The sequence below is a fragment of the Homarus americanus genome, unplaced genomic scaffold (genome assembly GCF_018991925.1).
Source record: "Homarus americanus isolate GMGI-L3 unplaced genomic scaffold, GMGI_Hamer_2.0 scaffold32583, whole genome shotgun sequence".
NCBI classification, from domain to species: Eukaryota; Metazoa; Arthropoda; class Malacostraca; order Decapoda; family Nephropidae; genus Homarus; species Homarus americanus.
In genome coordinates this window covers 9,685,438-9,710,915 of record NW_024713129.1, presented here as the reverse complement: position 1 = coordinate 9,710,915, position 25,478 = coordinate 9,685,438, and positions in this window count along the sequence as shown.

Here is a 25,478-nt window from a genome sequence, read left to right as displayed (position 1 = left end):
TACTGTACTCCTAAGTAGATCCCTACATTACATTACAGCTATTAGGGGAGGTACAGTATGTCTTCCTGTATTAAAAGTGGATCTAAGACCTTGGATATTGCCTCTGTGTCCTTGAAAAATCTGGGAAGATACGAGGAATTCGAAATTACCTAAACGTGTGGGAACCCTGTATTTTTTCTTTCAATTTTCATGGTGTTTATTGCCTTCTTGTTTGTGTTTGTTTGGTATGTTAGGCTGTTTTTGTTAATGTTTTTCCTTGTTTACGTTATTCTTCTTCTCACGTTACGTTGTTTTTGTTCGCTAATGTATATATTAATAATTGTTTTTATTTTGAGTCTACGTGGTTTCCATCAATTTTAGTGATCATAGTTGTGTTTGCTTCGTCAACATTCGGGTTTTGCTTCACCTACTTTCGCGAGTTACTTTTATCAAAATTCGCGAATATTTTCATCACCATTCGCGGTTGTTTTCATCAACATTTGCGCCATGAATGGTGGTGGATTAAGTCGACCCTGGAACTCGTATAACTAACCTCGACTTAACTAAATTCCACAACACGTACGCTCCCAGCCTCGGTAATCTGTAATTACTCACATTTTCATTAAGTCTTGTGAGTAGCTTCTCCCTGTATCTCTAAAGACCATATCCATATAATTAAATAAACCTGGGTAAGGGTTGGGGGTACAAATGCCAACTGACCCATAGGAAACATGGCCACAAGGGCGAGATCTGCCTGTGAGTGTGGGAAAGGTTAATAAGTCAAGGAACCAAAATGACCCCAGTGTAACAGTGATATAGGTATGAGATTTGCCTGGTTGAAGTTACTCATGCAAATTGGCACTTACGGAATACTGATACAGGTGCTGAATTTGCCTGGGATTATAGGAGAGCTTGGGAGTGGGAAGAGGAGGATAGAGGGAGAGCGAGATTAGAATCCAACCTCCTTCACCTTTGACCGGAAACCTAATTTAGGTCAGTCCATCTCTCAGCAAAGGGTTACGGTGCTCTCCCGGGATATGCATCAACGAGTTAAAGAAGTTTCGTGGGCATAAACTCCAGGCGTCCACGGGTAACCACGACGTAATTATGCGTGTGGATATGAAGGTATGGGGCGCCACGTTCCTCCTCCTTCAGATCTTCAGGTGGGTGAGACGGTGGACGGTATAGACTGGGAGGTGGAGCGAATATTAACCTTTGATTCTACAGAGAAATGAAGGGTGAGGGCAGTGGGGATGGTTGTGATGTTCTGCGTGTGGCCACCAGACGCTTCTCCTCCTCCACCTGTTTAAGACGTTGGTGTTGCGGCAGTGGTGAGCGAATATGAAAGGTATAGGAACAATAAACAGTTGACTGGGAAGCGAGAAGACAGGTTGGGCTCGTGAGGTCCTGTGTAGGGCTAGAGGTTGTGGTAATTTGCACCAGACACGCCGGACCGCCACGCTCTTCCTTCTCTTCCATATTGGTTTAGATGATCGTGCAGCGGCAATGAGAGGTAAGAGATGGGAAGATAAAGGAACACTTAACCTCTGATTGTCCGTTCATCCGCCCTTCCGCCTTAACATATTCGTTCCCGGGGAGAGTGTCAGGCAGGTCACGAGAGATAGTGGGGGTGAGTCGCCAGGTCACTGTTAGTATACTTCCCGTCTCAATGAGTCACCTGAGTCAATGTGCATTATGTGGTTGTTTTAATAAGCTCTAATATAGCCGAACTTACATCATTAATATTGGAATCCATTAAAACTGGAGCCCAAGACGACTAATAATTAGGTTAGCTTCGGTTTTATTATGACTGGGGCCCAATGTGACTAGGCCCCAATCCGTGGTTAGGATACATTGGATTCCATTAGGACTGGGGTCTCTTAGGACGGGCTCATTTGTCCAGTCGCCTTCTATGATGTGCTGTTCGTGGTCCACTTGTTAGTACAGTACATGGGAACACCTGAGGTAGAGACAGCGATCGTTAAGTGTTTAATAAAATGTACGGTCCTCGTCATTGAAGCTAAATAAATAAACTTAACCTTTTATCCTTAGCTAAAACATGAAAAAATATCCTTCAAAATCAGCATGAGAAATACCACACTTGAGACGCTATCTTAATTCGATACGTTTGCTTAAACATCGGTTAGGGGGAGACAGTTCAGTTCACATCGAGAATTTTTCTTTACAATAATATCATGCATGGGTGTAGTGGACTGTTCTTCCTGTGTGTGTTAGAGGGCAAGTGTAGGGAGTGTTGCCTCTAGAGTTTTACACACACACACACACACACACATTTGTAACTTGTCTCCCCCCACCCCCTACCCTATCCCCTAGTCTACCTGTTGTGCTGGGCTTGAAAGAGACGTGTCCAGCGTCTAGGATTACTACACAGTACACAACGAAACACTCCTAAGCGCGTCTTAATGCAGACATCTTCTCTCTCTATCTCTCTTATCTCTACGCCTTTATGTGACGTGGATGAAGGGAAGTAGACACTTAGATAAAGAGGAGGGAAGGTGTGGTAGGGGAGGGTGATGCCATACTCAGAGTGTAGTATGTGATAAGACAAAAGTGATGCCACACACACACACACACACACACACACACACACACACACACACACACACACACACACACATGACATAAGGTCAAACACACATCCACTTACTAATGTATACATATATAAACGTCATGATGTTGCCACTTCACCATGAACTTACTCCCCAGAAATGCCAAGGTCATTCTCGAATAGGAAACTCAACTAGCCAACCACCTCCCATCCGTGAGTGTGTGCGTGTGTGTGTGTTTTTCCGTAACCCCAAACACACACACTCGGCCCGAGCTGTCGTAAAGGGTTATTGTCACCTATGTTTAATAAGATGTTTAATCCCTTCACTAACACAAGACGATTTTATTCAGCTCAGAGGCGACCCAGTACACACGAGGGATTAGTAGACTATCTCCACTAATCGCCAGGTGGAAGAAACTGAGGTGTGGGGTGGAGGCGCATCTACAGATAATCAGTTTAACACCTTATGACACTTTTCTAATAATACTCCTGAACACTACCTGGGGGTTAGATTAGGTTAGGTTGTGTTTAGCTTGGTTAGGGTTGGTTTGGTTAGTGTTGGTTAGGTTTAGTTAAATTAGGTTTGGTTTGGGTAAGTTAGGTCAGGCGAAGTTAGCGTTAGGTCAGGATAGATTAAGTTGGGGTAGATTATTTTACATTAGGTTAGCGTTAGGGCGGTTAATCTTAAGGTGAAGTAAGCTTGGGGGCTAATATTCTGATGAATCAAACAACTGAGTTTTATGTTGAAGAAAAAAAAAAGACGTGACTTAATTGCAGTTAACGTTTGTTTGTGTGTGTGTGTGTGTGTGTGTGTGTGTGTGTGTGTGTGTGTGTTACAAAAGGAGTCAGATGTAATAGGGAGGTACAGGTAAGAGAAGAAGGTGCACTTTAGAAGATGAAACGAATGTCTTGAATAACTGAGGTAATACTGTAGGCTGCTGTGTTCCTCTTGTGTAACCTTTACTTTATATACCTGGCATTAGTGTTAGTATTTTGATAATAATAATAATAATGATAATAATAATAATAATTTTAATAATAATAATAATAATAATAATAATAATAATAATAATCTTCTTCTTAGTAATAATAATAAAAACATCAATAGTAGTAATGTAGATTTTATTATTATTATAAAATCAGAGATGGTAAAATTTCTCTCACAAAATTGCGAGTTAAATGTTGTGAATAAAAGAATTTGTGTGTGTGTGTGTGTGTGTGTGTGTGTGTGTGTGTGTGTGTGTGTGTGTGTGTGTGTGTGTGTGTGTGTGTGTGTGTGTGTGTGTGTGTGTGTGTGTGTGTGTGTGTGTGTGTGTGTGTGTGTGTGGGTTGAGGAGGTCCACAGCTCGAGCAGATAAGACTAAGTGGTGGTGAAAGATAAAGGTGAGAAAAAAAAGTTTAAGTAAAGTTGACCACCAGGTAAAAGTACAAGAAAGGTGTCGCTCGTTTACTGTGATAAGACTCACTACACCGGGAGGGAAAAACTGCCTTTCTCTTTGGCCTCAATATGCTTTGGTTTTTTTTGTTTATTTGAGACAGAAATTGCAGTGTTTATGTGTGTATGTATGTGTGTGTGTGTGTGTGTGTGTGTGTGTGTTTAAGTCACCCAGTTAGTGGTATTAAAGGTATGTGTTGGCAATATTGTAAGAAATGTTTGGTTTAACCTTTCTCTTTGCACCCAAGCACAATTTTGTATTTATATTTGTAATTTATGTTTGTGTATGGAGAGCTTTTTACGTTCACTCATGGCCAAAACGAAAGTCGTATTTAGTGTTTGGGACATGAGGCTGGCTGGGATTTCTAAAACTGAAATATTGTCTAGAGAAATTTTACTGTTACAAGAATTCAATTTGAGGGGATAGCGACTTGTATATTCAGCGGGGCAGATAAAGCGCTTCTTGCTAAATGGGCTCGTGTGTGTGTGTGTGTGTTAGTAGGCTGGTGTGCCGAATGTAAATATAGTACTTAAAGTAGATGTACTTGATATGGTGAAGCAAGTAATACAAAACCCGGAGACTGTATCACTAGAACCAGTTAGTCTATCTTCACAGAACCAGTTTATTTCTCTCTTGACAGTCAGGCTGGCTAGTTAGATGGCCGGCCGGCCGGACTACTTACTCTCCCTATTGCCAGAGGCTTGAGCTGGGCTTATGGTCTGTTTAATGTAGGTTTCTGTACTTGGCAGGACATTGAAACGCTGTAGGTATAAAGGAGAACATTATGGCGTAGCAAAGTTCGTTTCTTTAAAGGATATTGAAACGAGAATCACGTGAAGATTATAGACATCCCAGTTTGTTTTACCTTCAGAGTAACCACCTTAGCCTCACCTAACCTAACCTAACCCAACCTAACTTAACCTAACCTAACCTAACCTAATCCCCACTGTAACGTTCGGGTATTTAATCGTCAGGTGAAATAAGGTGGGGTGTCTAATCTTCATGTGATCCTGTTGAGTTTCTTTACTGTACAGGAAATAGAAGAAATTAAGATGAACACCAGTGATATAGGTATACAGTAGATGGGTGGATGTAGCCTTGGATGATGGTGTTAACAGAGAACGATAGGTGTATTAATTGAGGTAAGAGGGAAGTGTATATACTTTTACTTAGTGACTTTAACCACACACACACACACACACACACACACACACACACACACACACACACACACAGTATACTAAGTACTACTACCACAGGATTCCCCCAAGACTCAACGATAACAAACTGACAAAGATAATGACGGAACAAAGTCTACGGTCATAGCAACCACAATCCCAGCTACCAGTCCTACCACAATCTTATATGACTGACCCCTGGTGGATCTACATACTGGGTATACATTGACATTGTAGCGCCTTCCATTGTTGCGTATGTTTTGGATATATATAATTAAATAGGTAAGTACAATTAGTTGTGATCTTAGGATATATTATAAGCAAGGGCGTATTTATAGGGGATGAATACCCTCCTCCCCCCTCCGAAATTTTAACAATATTTCTGCTCAGTAATTCACATTTAAAATGTTAATTTGTCATAAGTTGAGATATTTAGTTAAATGGTGAATAATTTGCAAATATGTTAACATTAATGTTTCGATGAAAAACAAACAAAACTCATTAAATGCCGTAATTTTTCTTATTTAACGATTATGTATGAGTGTGGTACATAGTTTTTCTTCAGTAGATGATGGAAATAAATGTTAAATGTTATACTATGATAAGGGAAAATAAATTTAAATTAATCTAAGGCGGAGTACAGTAGCCTAACACTAGTGACAGGATAGAATGTGATATTTGGTGTGATGAATGATGAGTATTAGTTCTTATTTTTGGGTTAAGTGGATTTTATAAGTGTTTATTAAAAATAAACATAAGATAATTTGAGCGATTGAATTATAAAAGCCCAATGTCCTAATATCCATTGAACATGATTCAAAAAAGTTCCTGAAATCGAATATAATTAATTCCTGGATACGGATTTGATTATAAGGTAGAGAGGTACAGTACAGGTGGCACTGATCAGTACTCATGTGTCATCGTCACTGTGGGAGTAATCATTGTTAGGAGATAAGGTAAGTGACAAAAAAAACCATCTACAGTATTACCACTTCCCTCTGTGTATGGAGAAACACAGTAATCAGTGTTGCCAGCTTGGTAATACAGCCTTAGGGGTCTAGAGAGGCACGGTGTTACCAGAGCCGTGGTGGAGTGTGAGGAGGATGGTGGGAGAGGGGGAGGTTGCTATACGACCCCTTTGAATAGCGGAGTTCCTTTTGACACTGGCCAGACTCTCTCCCTCTCACGGGGAAACTCCTCAGGAACTCATTAGCATTAATTAGTAAAGGCCTTTTTTTGTTATGTTTCAGATGTATCATGTGTATAATCACTTGTTTGTGGGGTTTATTACATGTGTGAATATACGTGTGACATCACTGTGTATTATAGCAACTATGTGTTATAGGAGTATAGTTACACCTGCGTCGACAAAGCCCGAGGACGCTATCATGTTAGGTAACACTGTGACTTCTGTAATGAGATAATGGAGGGATGATTTAACGTAACAACTTTTAAGAATCTTGGTCTTGGTCTGCACAGATGTCATTGAATCATCGAATTCGGTTTTCGACTCGCGATAAATTTCACAGAAGGTTTTGATATATGTTTCACTTTCCCAGCGGTGACGACAACGAAGACGAAGTCAGTGGTCATGTCAGCACTGTTAAGTTCTTGTGACCAGATCAGTCGAGAAATAACAGTAGCCACGCTGGTTATTACAAGACTGACTGTTCAAATGGTTATTATCTACATAGAAAGGCTAATTAAGCCGGGAGAAAATGGCTTTCACTCAGTCAATCAGGAAAGGCGGATTTGATCTGTCACCAATAATAAGATGTGTATCACTTCTACAAGATACTCGTAGTCAATTGTCGTAAAACATATATATATCATTTAACGTTAGTCTTTGCCTTGTTCAGCTGTCGCCTTGGGGTTTCTCCTTTACTGCCCACTACAGTCCTCTTTCATCTGAGTCATTCCTTTGCCACCGTCACACATCCTCTACTATCCTCCTCTGCTCTCTCCATACCTCTTTTCATTCAGTATATCCACCTTGTTCTCTGTCTACCTCTTCTCCTTCTCCTACTCTCCAGCTCCATATTTCGTGCTTAGAGAGAATTGTAGACAAATTGAATACGTGGGCAATGGTTCTCTCTCTCTCTCTCTCTCTCTCTCTCTCTCTCTCTCTCTCTCTCTCTCTCTCTCTCTCTCTCTCTCTCTCTCTCTCTCTCTCACATGTCCCCTCGTCCCCCTCCATGAAACATGAGAAGTATGGGCGTATATGGGCGGTGTAAGCGGCCGGAAACCTTCGCACACAGAACTTCGTCTCACATTCCCCGGAGCGCAGGGTGGGCAGGGGGCGGAGGAGGTGGGCGTGTAAGTGGATGGGTATATGGATAGGTGAACATACGGGTGGATGGAGATGTGGATGGACTGGTATATGGGTGGACGGATTCATGGGCAGACTTACGTGTAGGCGGACGACTGCGTAGATCATGTGAAGACAGAAGGACACGTGGGCGGGCTGACATGTGAGTAGGCGGACATGTGGAGAATTGGATAGATGAACGTGTGGGCGGGTAGGTGGACGGGAGGGAGAGCGGACCGGTTGACAGGTGGGTGGATGAACTTGTGTTTGGGGGGGCGGACGAGTATCTGGCGAGGAGAAAGAGGTATGGGTGGGCAGGAGAGAAGTGTGGGCGGGCGGGGAGAGGGTGTGGGTGGGCAGGGGAGAAAAGTGTGGGCGGGCAGGGAGAAGAAGTGTGGGTTGCGAGAGAGAAGTGTGGGTGGGAAGAAAGAGGTGTGGGTGGGCAGGGGTGAAGAAGTGTGGGTAGGCAGGGGTGAAGAAGTGTGGGTGGGCGGGGAGAAAGTTTGGGTGGGCGGAGAGAGAAGAAGTGTGGGCAGGGAGAAAGAAATGTGGGCAGGCGGAGAGAAGAAGTGTGGGCAGGGGAAGAAGAAGTGTGGGTGGGCGGGAAGAAGAAGTGTGGGTGGGCAGGGAGAAGAAGTGGGCGCCCAGGTGATGTCATGACTAACTCTTAGAAGGTCATTGATTAATTCCTCCGAGACTCATGTTTGAACAGCAAATAAAATTAGCCCAACTCGGTGACGATCTCTCTCTCTCTCTCTCTCTCTCTCTCTCTCTCTCTCTCTCTCTCTCTCTCTCTCTCTCTCTCTCTCTCTCTCTCTGTCTCTCTCTCTCTCTGTCTCTCTCTCTCTGTCTCTCTCTCTCTGTCTCCTCTCTCTCTCTCTCTCTCTCTCTCTCTCTCTCTCTCTCTCTCTCTCTCTCTCTCTCTCTCTCTCTCTCTCTCTCTCTCTGTCTCTCTCTCTGTCTCTCTCTCTGTCTCTCTCTCTCTGTCTCTCTCTGTCTCTCTCTCTCTCTCTCTCTCTCTCTCTCTCTCTCTCTCTCTCTCTCTCTCTCTCTCTCTCTCTCTCTCTCTCTCTTTTCTTCTTCCTGGGGGTGGGTTAGTCATTTAATTATCTCACTTCTGTGTATCTGTGTTTGCCTCATTTTGTTTTGTCTATTTCATTCTCATCTTTCTGTTTGTCTGTTTGTCAATGTCCTTTTTTATATCTAAGTCTCTTTTCCTCTCCCTATAAGACGTACTTGTGTGTGTGTGTGTGTGTGTGTGTGTGCGCGTGTGTGTGTGTGTGTGTGTGTTTTTCCCTGTCAGTCAGTCTGTTGTCTGTGATTCTGTGTCTTCCTCTCTGTCTTCCCACCACCACCACCACTACCTTCTCCACTTTCACCACCCACTCTGTTGTTATCGCCTCTCCCTCCCTCGTCGTCTTCATCGTCGTCGTCTTCATCGTCGTCGTCTTCATCGTCTTCATCGTCGTCGTCGTCATTGTGCCCTTGGGAGGTGAGGATCGGCGCGTTGTCCCCTCTGATGGACGACTGTACCTGGGTTAATTGGGAGTATCGTTCCCCTTACCTCGCGTACTCCCCTCATTTACCCCCTCCTTCCCCTCTCTGCCCTCTCTTTCACCTCCTATTCTTCCCTCTTATCTTCTGTTTTCCCCACATATCTCCTCCTCCTCCTATACCTTCTTCCTCTTCCGCCTTCCCTTTTACTCCTCCTATGCTTTCTCCTTATCTTCCTCCTCTCCACCCGTTCAATCCCTCCTTTCCCACCTTCCTGTTCCTCTCCCTTCTCCTGCCTTTCCCTCTACCTACTTTACTCTTCTCCCCTTGCATTCCTCCCCTATTGCTCCCTTCATTCCTTCCTTCTTCCTTCCCTACCTACTCCCTTCTCTCCCTTTCCTTCTCCACCTACTTCACCTTTCACCCCTTCTGTCTCCCTTCAAGCCACTAGATATGAAATTCTACACACACACACACACACACACACACACACACACACACACACACACACACACACACACACACACACCTTAAAACAGCAATCTCTCTCTCTCTCTCTCTCTCTCTCTCTCTCTCTCTCTCTCTCTCTCTCTCTCTCTCTCTCTCTCTCTCTCTCTCTCTCTCTCTCTCTCTCTCTCTCTCTCTCTCTCTCTCTCTCTCTCTCTCTGTCTCTCTCCTCCCTTCCCCTCCCCTCTTGTCCTTCTCCCTCCCAAACTTCATTTCCTCCCTCCTGGTTTCCCCTCATTCCTTCCTTCACCCCTATATTCCTTCCCTTTCTCCCTCCCTCCATTCACTCCCTTTCTTCCTTTCTCCATTCCCTCCCTTCTTCTGATCCTTTAATCCTCTCCGCTATCCCTCCACCCTTTCTTCACTCTTTCCATTTTCCTTTTTCATTTCTTTCCTTCCCTCTCCCTCCTACTTTCACTTAATCCCTCTCACTCCCTTGTTTCTTCCTTCTTTCTACCTTTGTTCCTTCTCTCCTCCCTCCCTCCCTTAATTCTTTTTCCCCTCCCCTGTCCCCTCCTCCCTCCCCCCTCCCCTGTCCCCTCCTCCCCTCTCCCCTCCTTCCATTCATTCATTCATTTCTCCCCTCCCCTCTCTCCTTCCCTCCCGTCCCCTCCCTCCCTCCCTCCATTCATTCATTCTTTTTCTCCATCACCCTCCTCCTTCTCCCCATCCTCCCCTCACCCTAACTCACCTGTAGTCAAACACATACACAAAAATACTACCATTTATACACAAGTAAGTAACATACTGTACACACAAAAGAGACAGAGATAAGTCCACCCCCTCCTCCCCGACTAATGTCTTAAATATCTTTCTCGTGTATCTCAGTAATTATTCGTGTCATTGTTTATACTTTGACGTTTACAGTTTCGTCGTAAATATAGTAAATTAGTAGAGTGATTTACAGTCCCTAATTGGAAGAAAAAAATGACGGGATTGTGAGTATTAAGTATTATAAAGTGTTTATTTACTTATATATCATTCAGTCGGCTAAGGCATCATATTCAAGGTTAAGTCATTGTACCTTGGATTCTGTGCCAGTTCACTCAAATGGGCGAATCATTTTACCCCCCGACTGTGGCGCCACCAAGCGACCGGTAAGTATAAACAATAGTTGACAGGTAGAAATTGAAGGGAGAGAGGTGCGCATTTCAGTGAATTCAGTGCTTTTTATTAGCTTGTGCACGTTATTCTACCAGCTGTTAATTGTTCCAACAACACCAAAAGGAACAAGAACCTGTCTTCTCCAGATTTCCAAGGCGAGTCGTAAAACTTTTGTATTATAGAAACAAAACAAAATCTCCGATTGTATAGCATGATTCAGTGGGCTCAATTATATCTATCTAAGATACTGAAATCTGTAGTTGTTACAGTTCTAGAAGTATCCACTAATATTGTCATTCTTGTAACACATTAAGATTTTTTCTCGATTAAATCCTTCATGTAGTATAACCTAAGCACCACCAGCCCGCGGCAAACAAAACTTCGAACAATGAGCCTGATATTCAAAGTTTTTCCCACTGTAGGAACCTAATCTTATAACCTACAGTCTTAAACTTCCAACAATACATTGGTAGTTGTGTAGTTTTGAAGCTGTACTATATTATTTTTTAGACACTGATCATGAATAAACTAGCGAGCCTTAAATAAGATATGAAAAAAGTAGTGTCACTATGCCACTCTGTTTCCAACTTGTAAACACAGTCCTGTATATCACCACTAGCCTGTTCAAAACAATTACAGTAAAGTGCATGCGTTAACTAATGATATTTTTTACCTGATAAATTGTGTAAAGCTTTAGCCACTACCATAGCTTTTACTGAAGAATCGGAGGGAATATAATTCTTTATGTAATGTACGCATACTGCTCCTCATCACTGTAGTACTTAAACTACAGTTACTACTACGAAATTTCTGTACTTAATGTTTAAAATCTGGAATTTACATGTACTGACAATTCTCCATATTAACAAAAATATATAACAATTGTATTAACATTTAGTAGTGAATACGATTTATGTATTAATAATATTCCCACTACTCTGTACTCGGATTAATACCTGTACCTGTAGTTTCCAAATGAGTTTTATATGTATGATGGAAACAAATTAATTAATATATGAATACTACAGAAAATATTAATTACTCGGAGGAAAAATAAAACGGAAAAGAGTTAATCACACATGAACAAATCGTAGCAATAGTAACAGGATAATAAACAAAGAAATAAACAAGTTAATTGCACCGTAAACAATAAGTAAAAATCATAACACTAGAAAAATATAAATTAATAGACAAAAAAAAAAACATTAATCAGACTACAAGAAACAAAAAAATACATAACGTTAATAAATTTAGGAAATAATTAACACAACATAGAAGTGGTACGAACAACAACATTACAACCAAAACAATAACGCACATACAAATAATTCCCCCTCCCTCCTCCTTCATCCCTTTCCCTCCCCTCCCTCTGCCAGACAAGTTCTCAGGGCAGTCCAGCATACCAATTCATCCTCCCTCGGCCGCAAAAACGCAGAGAGGACCCCTTGTACGCCACCCAATTTAAATGACCCCTCTATTCCCCTCTGTTGACTTGGTCGAACCCCTCTCTCGCCAGTCTTGTTTCTTTCTCTTCCCCTCAGATATGTGGCTCCTATCCTGCTCCATTTGTTACTCCCTCTTTTGTAAGGGTGTTTGTTGTGCGCCAGAGTGTCTACACCTTCGGGTAGTTCCTCCTCCTCCTCCTCCTTCATTTTCTTCTTCTTCTTCCGGATTCCTCCTCCTTGTCTGTATATCTTCCTTGTATTATTGTTGTTCCTTTTATTCTTCTTCTTTCCTCCTCTTCCTACTCCTCCTTCTAATCCTCCTTTCCTATCCTTTTCCTCTTCCTCTTACCCATACTTTTTCTTTCTCCCCCCTTCCTTTCCTTCTTTTTCCTTTCTCTTCTTTCTTTTTCTTCTTCTGTCTCCTCTATCTTCTTCTCCCTAATCTTTCTCCCCCCCCTTCCCTCCTCTTTCCCCTTCTTCCTCTCCCTCTTTCTTCTCCCTCTCCCTCTTTCTTCTCCTCTTCCCCCTCCTCCTCCTCCTCCCCCCCCTCACACCCACAGAAGGTCAAAAGAACACACAAAGCACCTGTTACCTCCCTCCACACCACCACAAAGTCACCTGCCCTTACCACCTATTAATATTCATTCACAAGGTGGTGGAGGCGATGGCGGTACCGGTTGATGTTGATGTTGTTGGTGGTAGTGGTTGGTGGTGGCTGTGGTGGTGGTGGTTAGTAGTTGTAAGGGATGTTGCTGGTGGTTGATGTTTGTTGTAGTTGTTGTTGGTGGTGGTTTATGGGGGTAGTGGTTGGTGGTGAATTTTGGTGATGGTGGTTTGTGGTAGGGCCTCCACGACTGACCTTTCACAGCCCTCTTCACTCTCCCTGCCTGCTGCTCGGATTTTGTGGTGAGTGTTTTAATGTGCTGAGACGTGGGGTGAGTGGGTGAGGGGAAAGAGTGTGTGTGTGTGTGTGTGTGTGTGTGTGTGTGTGTGTGTGTGTGTGTGTGTGTGTGTGTGTGTGTGTGTGTGTGTGTGTGTGTGTGTGGTGTTTTGATTTTAAAGTGGTAGGTATTTGTTTTTAAGGTGTGTGTGTGTGTGTGTCTGCTCGTGCGTGCTGGTGACTGAGCGATTATTTTTTGTACGTGGGACTGTCTTATAAACTGCCTGGTGTGTGTGTGTGTGTGTGTGTGTGTGTGTGTGTGTGTGTGTATTTTATGGTATATTTATATTTTTATATCATACGCACTATAATTTTCCTGTCATAGATTTTATATTTAACTTAGAGGTCTTATATCCATCCTGGAGTTCCTATAATAATTTGCCCAAGAGGTAGTGGTCTCTCTCTCTCTCTCTCTCTCTCTCTCTCTCTCTCTCTCTCTCTCTCTCTCTCTCTCTCTCTCTCTCTCTCTCTCTCTCTCTCTCTCTCTCTCTCTCTCTCTCTCTCTCTCTCTCTCTCTCTCTCTCTCTCTCTCTCTCTCTCTCAGTATTCATGGCAGCAACCCACTAACTCGCCATTACCTCAACAATATTTTCTAGATATTTTTACCAATAGGTCTCTCAGTGTTTACTCGGTGCTCAGATTCCGTTTTCTGTAGTTACCCATTTTTTTTTTGAGTTTCCGTTTGGCTTTTGTTTTGGTTGTGTGTTGACTGTGTGTGTGTGTGTGTGTGTGTGTGTGTGTGTGTGTGTGTGTGTGTGTGTCGTGTAGTTAGTGTTGGTCGTTGTGCCGTGTTGGGTAAACTCCTCGCTTGTTCTGCTGTAGATACACGTTGAGAGGAAAAGATAGATGATTTTTTTTATATATATGTATACAGTAGTCTCCCCTTTTTATTGTACGGGGTGATGTACCCGTGTGTGTTCTTTGTGTGTACCGTGTGTGTTCTTTGTGTGTACCGTGTGTGTTCTTTGTGTGTACCGTGTGTGTTCTTTATGTGTACCGTGTGTGTTCTTTGTGTGTACCGTGTGTGTTATTTGTGTGTACCGTGTGTGTTCTTTGTGTGTACCGTGTGTGTTCTTTGTGTATGCCGTGTGTGTTATTTGTGTATCGTGTGTGTTCTTTGTGTATACCGTGTGCGTTCTTTGTGTGTACCGTGTGTGGTCTTTGTGTGTGTACCGTGTATGTTTATTATTATACGTTCATAGAGATTAATGAAAACATTTGCTCTTAATTTTATCTAACACTTCCTTGGCCGTATTAATTATGCTAAAATCTTATCCTAAGTTAATGTTAGGTCATGTGAGGTTAAGTTATGTTGGGTTGGGTTAGGTTAGGTTAGGTTAGGTTACATTACATTGAGTTAGTTTATTTCAATTCATTAAAATAACTTACACATCTATCTTTCAGGATGTGGGCCGGCCATTTTCATCACCTATGAACGTGAGATAAAGTAAGTCACACTCCACGTTCTTAGTAATGTTCTTATTACAGGTGGGACAAATATCGCAGTTCTAGTGGGAATTTATTTTTGTTCATTTGTTCACTCGTAAATTTTTTTTTGTGGTTTTAACGAAAAAAACCCTCCATCCTGTTGTTCATTAATAGTTTGTATTCTGTTAATATATATGATTAATTCAATGTACGTTTGGGTAATAAATAACAAAAGGTTCGGCATTGAAATTATCGCTATTCAGTAGTTAATCCCAAATATTATATAGCAGATATATTGGTGTTTATTGTGTGATGTGTCCCTTTATAATGGTGTGTGTGTGTGTGTGTGTGTGTGTGTGTGTGTGTGTGTGTGTGTGTGGTATAAATGTGTATGTATATATATAAACGTGGGAGAGTGTGTGTTGTGTATATATATAAATGACCTGTGTCTGTATAAAGCTATGTGTTTGTTGTTTGGATAATGGTGTATATTGTGTAATTAGAGCTGACTTGTGTGGTGGTGGACGGGTAGTGACTAGTGGTACAGTTTCTCAGTTTTCCGTCACGTTTATCTCTACAATGGGAAGCAAATTACTATCATATATGAAACTGTTATCACCTGTGTGGCCTTTTTGCTCGTCACTCGCCAATGTAACTTACAATAAGAAATAAATTACTGTTGTATGTGATTAATTTATTTTTGGATCACCAGAAGATTAGACAGCCCAGTTTATTTGACTTGAAGATTAACCACCGTAACGCTGCCTGGGGGAGAGATTAGGTTAGGTTTGGTTAAGTGAGGTTTGGTTAGGTTAGCATTAGGGTGGTTATTCTTCAGGTAAAATAGGGTGGGGGGTGTTTAATCTTCAGGTCAACCATTTTCAAGTACTGTTACTTTTTCTAGATATTATCACCTTGATTCTTAATGGAAGGAATTGTATTATGTTTAATAAGTTTTTTTTGGGTTGAAGTTAATGTTGACTTAAGACTCCAATTGATAGTAAGTTTGCCCTGAATCGGCGTCGTGCTCAGAAATAAGTCCAACGATATTTTTCTTGCTCTTCAGTGAGACACACTCTTCTTTTTCCCGCCATTACTGTGTTTGTTAACATATTCGGTGTACTGATAACGTCGTCTCCAGCTCGCAGGGCTACCAACTCTCTGGGTCCGATAAAATTACCTTTGTGGCCTCTATTCAGTAATTTATTTTTTTGCGCTACGGCTCACAAGATGAGTATGGGGTGCACAATAAAGTAGCTGCTGTCCGCGGCCAAAAAATAAAAAAATAATAATAATCATCTCAGATAGAGGATTGCTCTATCACACGGCGCAGTCGTTTAAAGAAGACAATAGCTGTGTGGGTCGGCCGCCAACAGGTGGTGAAGTGTGCGAGGCCCTCCAGACCGTTAAATTATGAAAAAAAGGTCTTAATCTCTTCAGCACAACAAACATTTCTACTGTCGGATTAACAAACGTTCGTGTCACAGTAAAATCTCAAGTGTAAGATGGATGTTATTTAGGCCGTCACACTTGTGCTGTTACATAACCTTTGTGCTGTTGCAACATGTGTTGCCACCATGATGGTTACTGAGAGAAATGCATTTAACGAACCTCTAAGCTTAAATGTCTTCCTTTGAGGAAGTATTTATGTTCAAAATATATAAATTATAATAGTTTATCATTATTGTTAATATACTTCTGGCTGACCTCCCTCGTCGCTGTGAGTAGTGTAGGGAAATACCGCACTGGACTAGTCTGAGTTGCTGAGAGCCAATATACCGAAGCAATAGAAAGCATCGGTCAGTCAGGCAAGGAGCCAGGAGCCAGCTCTTAACTATTTAACTTCACCGAGCGGAAGGCTGGCGTGTCATCATCCCCTTCACCTCGGCGGTGTTTTAATTCTCGCCTTACCTGAACGCAAGACTTGTAATAAAACTAAACTTTTTCGCCACAGGTAACCACCGCAGAACGTCTTCTTTTGTGTAGGTGTTTCTTGAGCAGTACACGCGGCATTTTAAACACTTTACGACGAGGCAATAAAGATGAACCTTTTCCTCACAGTAAACCATTGCATATCGTCTTCCATTGTGTGGGTGTTTCTGTAAGTAGCACATACACGTTTATTAAGAGTTTACAACGACAAGAATGGCGTCTCTATAAAAAGTAGGCACAGACTTATAAACGCTTTACGGCGACAAGAATGAATCATTTCGACCTGACGCAATAACCTTTTCGTCACAGTTAACCACTACAAATCGTCCTCCTTTGTGTGGGTGTTGCTGTAAGTAGTAGGTGCAAGGTTATGAAGACTTTCGAGCGACAAAAAATTGACTAAAATGGTTGCAAATACTCTACCGTGATCTTCCCCTGAATGCCTCTGGACAATACAACCCTGTCATTACATATCCTCTTTGTGCTTCATTTTTCATTTCTTTTCTTTTCAAGAGAAGAATTTTTTACTATTTTTGTGGGGGACATTGGCGTGGGGTTGAAGGTCGGTGTTTAGCGGCAAATAACCCAACATGATTCAGCAGGATAAGTAGTGCTGGGCCGCTTCTTTACCTACTAACCGTGTACGAGCATCATCAACACACACACACACACTCTCTCTCTCTCTCTCTCTCTCTCTCTCTCTCTCTCTCTCTCTCTCTCTCTCTCTCTCTCTCTCTCTCTCTCTCTCTCTCTCTCTCATACCTGTCTCCAAACAGTGGGGGAGCGAGTGATAGATGAAAGAGGTGAGTCCCCGTCAAGCAGTGGTTGTAACACCGTGTTTGATGGTGAAACACACACACACACACGTAAGAGTAGCTGGCCAGGGAGGATTAATGCCCTGAATGGGTCGGGTCTTAGGAAGGAGACTGACGTACGACCTGACGAGAGTGTGGCAAGGATGATGATGATGACGAAGAATAATATATTTTTTAATGATAATGACAATAATGATGGTTATAATGATAATAAGATCACAACATCAATAATAACAACATCAGCAACAATAATAATAATAATAATAATAATAATAATAATAATAATATCACAACAACAATAATAATAATAATAATAGCAATAATGCCAATAATAACCAACAACTATTATGATGCTTGTAATAATAATCGTCCACAAAAACACAAAAATAAAGAAACTCATAAGGAACTGGGTTAAGCTCTTCTGAATACAATTATTCCAGAGATTACACATTTAGGAGTCACTGATACAAGCCGTCCCGAAATGGTCAGTTACCCAGAAAACCTGACCAGCTTTGGGGGACAATTATTAAGTTTTATGCAGCAGCTTGTCCTGTAGAAGGTTATGTAACAGCTTGCATTCTGGAAGGTTTTGTAACGGCTTGTACTCTGGAAGGTTATGTAACGGCTTGTACTCTGGAAGGTTATGTAACGGCTTGTACTCTAGATCATGAAGAAATGTTGATTATGTTATTATGTGTACAGGATTATTTTTGATTCAAAATCAAATTCAGATTTCTTTTTCTTCAGAATCTGAATCTGCCTCAACATTGGAATACCTCTTCTTTAACTTTGTACATTAATCTGTAGTTGTAATGCTAATTTTAATCTATCAACCACCACTGTATTTGTATACTGTAACCTGAGGCTGTATTGTATTTACATTCATAATGAACTTCCTGAATCAGAAACTGTGCTCGTGCCTTCATGCATAAATCTGGACTTGTATCTGTATTTCTAAATCTAAATCCACGTGAGAATTACTACACTTGTAATTCATGAGTAAGAGTGTGTAGTATTTGTGACAGTGCCTAGATCAAGCCTGTGACTGTGAATGGGGGCGGAGGAGTGAGCAGCCGTAGAGAGGAGGGATTGGTGTTGGGTCGCGCGACGTGTTTTGATTTACCTTCACAAAGGCCCTCGCGAAGTCCTTTTCAAGTCGGGAAAGTTATGGCAAGTTTTCTGACACGCGGACGTGACACGGAAGGTAAATCAGGTCTCCTGCTGGTGGGTCCTCACTGCCGCCCTTGTCTACTGGTTGTGCCCTGGTCCGCAGGAAGAGGAGGCGGATCTTGACCACCCATCCATCCAGGAGAAGAGAGAGAAAGGGGAGGCGAGGGCGGAGGAGATGGAAGAGCATCTATGACGTCAGAAGCTGCAAGTGAAGGCGAACCAGGGAGGGAAGGGAAGCAGGGAGATAACTCTGCCGTCAGGAGTGGTAGGGAGGGAGGACGATGAAATAGGGGGGCTAACTCCGCCGTCAGGAAGGAGTAGATGAGATGAAACGGAGCCATATCCTCGTCATTAGCTGTAAGAGGATACTTAGGGTACATTCTGCCACCAGGAACTGCAAAGAGGAGAAGTGGAACACCTGGACCAGCATCACCGCCAGGAAGAGTAAGAACGCGCAGGGGGAAGAGAGTTAAGTAACTTTGGTTTCAGGAGTCGCGGGGCGGGGCGGGGCGGGGCGGGGCAGGAGTGGAGTGGAGAGAGAAGGAAGAGGATATGTTTACCATCACGAGTAGTTAACTGAAGAGGCACTGGGGAAGGAGGTCTTCATTACACCGTCAGGAGATGTAAATAAGCAAAAAGAGTGTTGTGGGAAGGTATTCAGGCGCCGTCTCAGGGTGTTGAGTACAAGTGTTGCACCTCCAGAAGCTGACAGAGAGAACACGGTCATGGGAGAAGCATGAAGAAAAAGTCTGTCAAGGGAGCAGACTATAAAGGCAGCAGACTGTGTAAGGAACCAAATGTCAAGAGAGGAGGAGGCAACGTGAGGGTGACACAGGGGCAGGGACTAAGGGTCACACATTATAATCTTAGTGGTGCGACACTAGTCAGGAAGTGGGTCACCAGGCCTCCGGAACCACCACCACCACCACCACCACCACCACCACCACCACCACCACCACCACCACTACTACTACTACTACTACTACTACTACCTCCACACACCCACCACCACCACTACTACCTCCACCACTACACTACCTCCACCACCACCACCACCTCTGCTGCTACCCTACCTCTACCATAACTCCCTCTACCACTATCCTACCACAACTATAACTACCACCCCCTCCACTACTACACTACCACTGCCTCCTCCATCATGACTTCTTCCTCCATTACCTCTACCACTACCTTCAATATCACCATCACTACCCTACCATTACCACCACTAACATTACATAACCACTCTCACTACCACCATCACCACAACGAACACCACCACCACCACTACCACCACTTTTACCACTAACCTAACGCTACCACCACCACCACAATAACGACGAACACCAATACCACCACTACCACCACCACCACCACCACTACTATCACCAACACCACTACCACCAACACCACTACCACCATCACCACTACCACCATCACTACTCATCACCACTCACCACTACCACCAACACCACTACCACCACCACCACCAACACCACTACCACCATCACCACTACCACCATCACCACTACCACCATCACCACTACCACCATCACCACTACCACCATCACCACCATCACCACCATCACCACCACCAACACCACTACCACCATCACCACTACCACCATCACCACCATGACTACACGCTAAATGTACATGAGCCAGCGAGACTGACCGTACATGCAGGGAAGGTGTTAGGTGACTCGACTTTCAGTTCAAGGGTGACTCTGGTTTTAATGCGAATAATGACGATGATGAAAGTAATACTGATAAAAATAGTGTTAGTAGCGATAATAATAATAGTAACAATATTAATAAGTTTTGATAGTGGTGGTAATAATAATGATGGTGAAGGTATTAGTGCTATTAATGAATAGTAATAATGATAATAATAATGATAATAAATCACACTTCATAGTTCTAAGCCCGACAGCTATACTGACTGACTGATACTAACTGAATTGAAAAACCTTTTTGACCAATCCACGTGGTAAGTAGTCCGTGCTAACTCGGCTTATTATCACTTCTTGGTCCATCTTGTTTAAATTTATCATAACCTGTCCAGATATTTTTTTTTAAGTAATTTAATCACAGACAGACAGGAAAACAGACGGACACCCTTGTTTTTGTAGTATTTTATTCACACAGACAGACATAAAGCAGACAAACAGACACAAGACTCATAACAATGTTCCCATGGTCGATTCAGAGGCCTGATTCTTTCCAGCAATGACTAGAGTGGAGTATATACTTTGCTGGAACAGTGTAATTAGTCTTATTTATCCTGTCATGGTAACTCCACGCGAGCAGGGTTGACTCCACTCACATGTTTCTATTATTATTATTATTATTATTATTATTATTATTATTATTATTATTATTATTATTATTATTATTATTGTCACTATTATTAAGTATTGTTAGTATTATTATTATTATTACTTTTTACAATAATTGTTAATACAATTTTTACTCTTATTATTGTATTATTTTTGGAGTTATAAATTACGGTAAATACAGATTAACCGAAAATATCTGATACTCCGGACCCAAGGCAGCCATTCCGCGACCTGTCTTCAGCGTTGCAATGTGTTTTTAATTTCTCCCTCTGGGTTACGTCTCGGTGTGTAAGTCTTCACTCGTACGTTACTTCAGGGTTTCATTCCTGACATGTTTGCCTCGCGGGGATGAGGTTCATTCCACCTACTTCCAGGAAATCTTTACAAGTTGTATTTTGCCTTTTTTTTTTCATGGTGGTGTTGTGGTGGTGTGGTGGTGGTGTGATGGTGGTGGTGTGGTGGTGTGGTGATGGTGGTGTGGTTATGGAATAGCGGAGGTTCGGAAGGAAGAAGGAATGAGAGAGAGAGAGAGAGAGAGAGAGAGAGAGAGCATGTTTAATCACTTAGGAAGTTAATCACTTCTCAATTAATGTAATAATACTTTATATCCTAATTACCATCCAAATGACATTATCATAATCATACGAAATTTTCATAACTGTGGATCACCCCGTCATTATCCCTTTTATCACCATCATTATCACCATCCTGTCACCGTCATTATACCCAACCTGTGGCACCATTATTATCACCATCCTGTCACCGTCATTATCACCATCCTGTCACCGTCATTATACCCAACCTCTGCCGCCATTATTATCACCATCCTGTCACCGTCATTATACCCAACCTGTGACACCATTATTATCACCATCCTGTCACCGTCATTATACCCAACCTGTGGCACCATTATTATCACCATCCTGTCACCGTCATTATACCCAACCTGTGGCACCATTATTATCACCATCCTTCACCGCCATTATCACCACCCTCTCACCATCCCCTCACCAGCATTATCATTAACACCGCCCTCTTCGATAATATCACCATCCTCTGTTACCAAGATTATCACCAACCTCTGTCACCATTTTCACCATCGTCTCTCACCAGTATTATTATTACCATCACATTATAATCAATTTTCTCCATTATTATCATCATCATCATCATCATCATCATCATCATCATCATCATCATCACCACCATCATCATCATCACCACCACCACCACCACCACCACCACCACCACCACCACCACCACCACCATCACCATCACCATCTGAACTGCTGGGACCCCACCCCCCACCCCTATCATCACCTCAACAGCACCATTACCATGACCACCACCATTAACAACGCCATCAACATCATCATTATCATCATCAACAACACCATCATCATCACCCTCATCATCATTAGCATCACCACCGTCATCACCACCAGTACTACCATCACCACTACATCATCATTATAACCGGATCATCACATATTCCTTCATCTCAGAATCCCAAACTTATGGACCCAAATCGAACTGTAATCACCATTTTTTCATGATATATCAAACCAACTTTCGTCATTATCTTTACTTATTGCACAAAGGCATGGAAAGGCAGGTTTAGAAGTTGTGGGTCAGATGGGGCCCCTAGTCCTAATGGGCCCCATTCCTAACCCAAATATTAGAATTGGGGCTCGTCTGGACTATAGGGTGCCTGTCAGGATTGGGGGCCTGACTTAGAGTATGTAGAGACCTCTCAGGATTAGAGGCTTTGCTGTTCTTTGTCACTGGTATTCCTTTAAGACTGGGGTTCCTTTAAGACTGGGGTCCCTTTAGTACTGGGGCCCATTAGCACTGGGACCCATTAGGCCTTGGCCCTACAATGACACCAAGTAAATCTTCCTTTTATTATTATTATTAAAGTCACTATTATTCTCACTATGATCACTATTATCATTATTTTACCTATTATTATCATTCTTTTCCCTATTATTATCATCATCATCATCATCATCATCATCATCATCATCATCATCATCATCACAACAATTGACCAACACTGTCATTCTGGAAGCTGTTTCATCCTCTTAACTTAATACCCCGAGCCAGATAGTTGACCTCCCACTACAACGCCACTTCATCCACAATCCAAGGCAAACACGGGGGCCTGGGTGGGTGGCACACTGGCTCACTCAATCTCTTAAGGGCTGGTGGGGTCAGGTCGTCTACTCAATTGCCCACACGGTGACCTGGTCTCATATTGACGACCCTTGACCTGCCGCCCCATCCATGTTGATTGGTTGTGGGGGGCGGTTGATTGGTTGTGTGGGTGGTTGATTGGTTGTGTGGGAACTTGGTTAATTGATTAGTTGAGTGGGAGGTTGAGGGATTGGTTGTGTGGGTGGTTGATTGGTTGTGTGGGAACTTGGTTAATTGATTAGTTCAGTGGGAGTTTGAGGGATTGATTGTGTGGGAGGTTGATTGGTTGTGTGGGAACTTGGTTAATTGATTAGTTCAGTGGGAGTTTGAGGGATTGATTGTGTGGGAGGTTGATTGGTTGTGTAGGGTGTTGATTGATTGATTTTGTGGGAAGTTTATTGATTGATTGATTGATTGTAAGTGAAGTTGATTGATTAGTTGTGTTGGAAGTTGATTGGGTGATTGTGAGGTTCATAGATGTGAGGTAAAATTGTTATTGATTGAGGTTGATTTACTGTGATGTTGATTGGGTGATTGATTACAGTTGATTGTTTGACCAGTTCATCAGTTGATTGCTAAAGTTTACCAGCTGACAGAGAAAAACATACATACACACACACGCACACCATCTCTATGATCTCTTTATTAGAGCTTGAGTTACGAGGTCATTCTCTCTCTCTCTCTCTCTCTCTCTCTCTCTCTCTCTCTCTCTCTCTCTCTCTCTCTCTCTCTCTCTCTCTCTCTCTCTCTCTCTCTCTCTCCATAAGCTTTTTAGTTTTTATTTTTTTTAACAGATTTATTGACAAAGCTTGTAGTACAGTTTGTCTATTCTGAGTAATTCGGTCAGGTCTTGACACTGAGGGTGGTATCACTTCTCACTGCCACGCAGGACAGAGGTTCATAAGCGGCTGACGTACGACATAATTGGCACAAATTTAAAAGATATATGACAAGCAGAGGAGTGGCGAGATGAGGAAATTGGCTAGCGGAGGAGTGGCGAGGTGAGGAAATTGGCGAGCGGAGAGTGACCAGTTGATTAAATTGGCGAGGGAAGGAGTGGCGAGGTGATCAGACGAGAACCGGGTGGAGGATGTTGACCACAGAATCACTATTTTTAATGTGTACTTTTTTTACGATTTTTTATCAAGGAGTCTAAGAGCTAATGGGCTGGAAGTCTTAATACTGTCCCTTCCTCCTTCCCCGTCCCCTTCCCCTCCCCCGTCCCCTTCCCCTCCCCCGCCCCTTCTCATTCCCCTTCCTCTTCCTTTTCTCCCTTCCCGTTCCCTTTTCCTCTTTCCCTTTCTTCCCTTTCCTTTTGACCCACTTTTTCCCCTTCCCATAAGCCCTACCCCATTTTTCTATCCCCTCTCTCTTCCCCTTCCTCTCCTCTCTCTTCCTTTCCCTCCCCGTCTTACTTTCCTTTCCTTTTCCCTTCCCCTCTCTCCCTTCCCTCCCCCCTCCTCCTTCCCCTCCTATCTCTCCCTTTTCCTCCCATCCTCCTTCTCTTTCCTCTTCCCCCCTGCCTCTCCCTTTCCCTCCTCCTGTCCGTTCCCCTTTCTGACTTAAGTTTTTCTTTCGTATTAACATTTCTTTGTGACTTGGATATTTAAAAAATCTTAATTTAAGTCTTTTTTCGCTGAATATTTGTAACGGGTACTTTTTAGGGGGGTTAAAGTTGACTAAGTCTTTTTTATACGAAGACTGTTCGTAATTTAAATGTTTTTAGATAGTCTCCCATTTTGTTATGTCAAGCCCTTTTATGTTACGTTTAATTATAACTTATGCATATACGTTAAGTCTTTGTTTTTTAGTTTTAGTTTCCACTAACAAGTCCACCTCTCCCCCACCCAGTCCCATTTGTTTCATTGTTATTGTTGGAACTTTCCATAAAATAGATGGAAACTTTTAGTTGTTTGTCTTCAATGCATGGGTGAAAATTGAAAGTGGGTGCCATAGGCCTGACGGTCTGTTAGGGACAGTGCACAGTAGATAACAGCACACCCATCGTACACTACCCATCGGTACGGAGCGTGGCCGGCACTGTCCTCTGCCGCCGTCACTTCCCCAACTAGAAGTATAAGTATCCATTTATAGCTGGGTGGAGTGGGAATGCTCTGGGATCGAACCAGCGACTATTAGGACGGCAGGCGAGCACTTGATTTACTCGACCGCTATTTTAGGTTAATACCAGTTAAAGAACACGCGACCAAAATTTCCAGCCCTACTGGTGAGGAATGACGTCAATAGAGGTATGTATACAGTGCCTGCCACCAATTAACAACTAATAATAAAACCCACAGAGGAAGGGAAGGGAGGGGAGGGAGGAGAGGAAAGGGAAGTAAGAGGAGGAGGAGGAGGAGGGCGCAGGCCAATAGTTGTTGATAAAGATATTGTTTTAACAACTTTATGGGCTGTAAATATATAAGAGCAGTAAGCCTTTTAGGTGAATAGGGATTTACGTACTTGTACTTTATATATATAGTAAAATGTGCAATATGTGCAGTTATATTCAAATTTCAGATTAATTTTCAAAATGTAATTACTTCTAAGTTGAGTCACCAACTGTGAGTGATACAGTCACCACAAGGGGTCCACTGTACCTGTAACATTATATCTTAATCTATAACGACACTTGCAC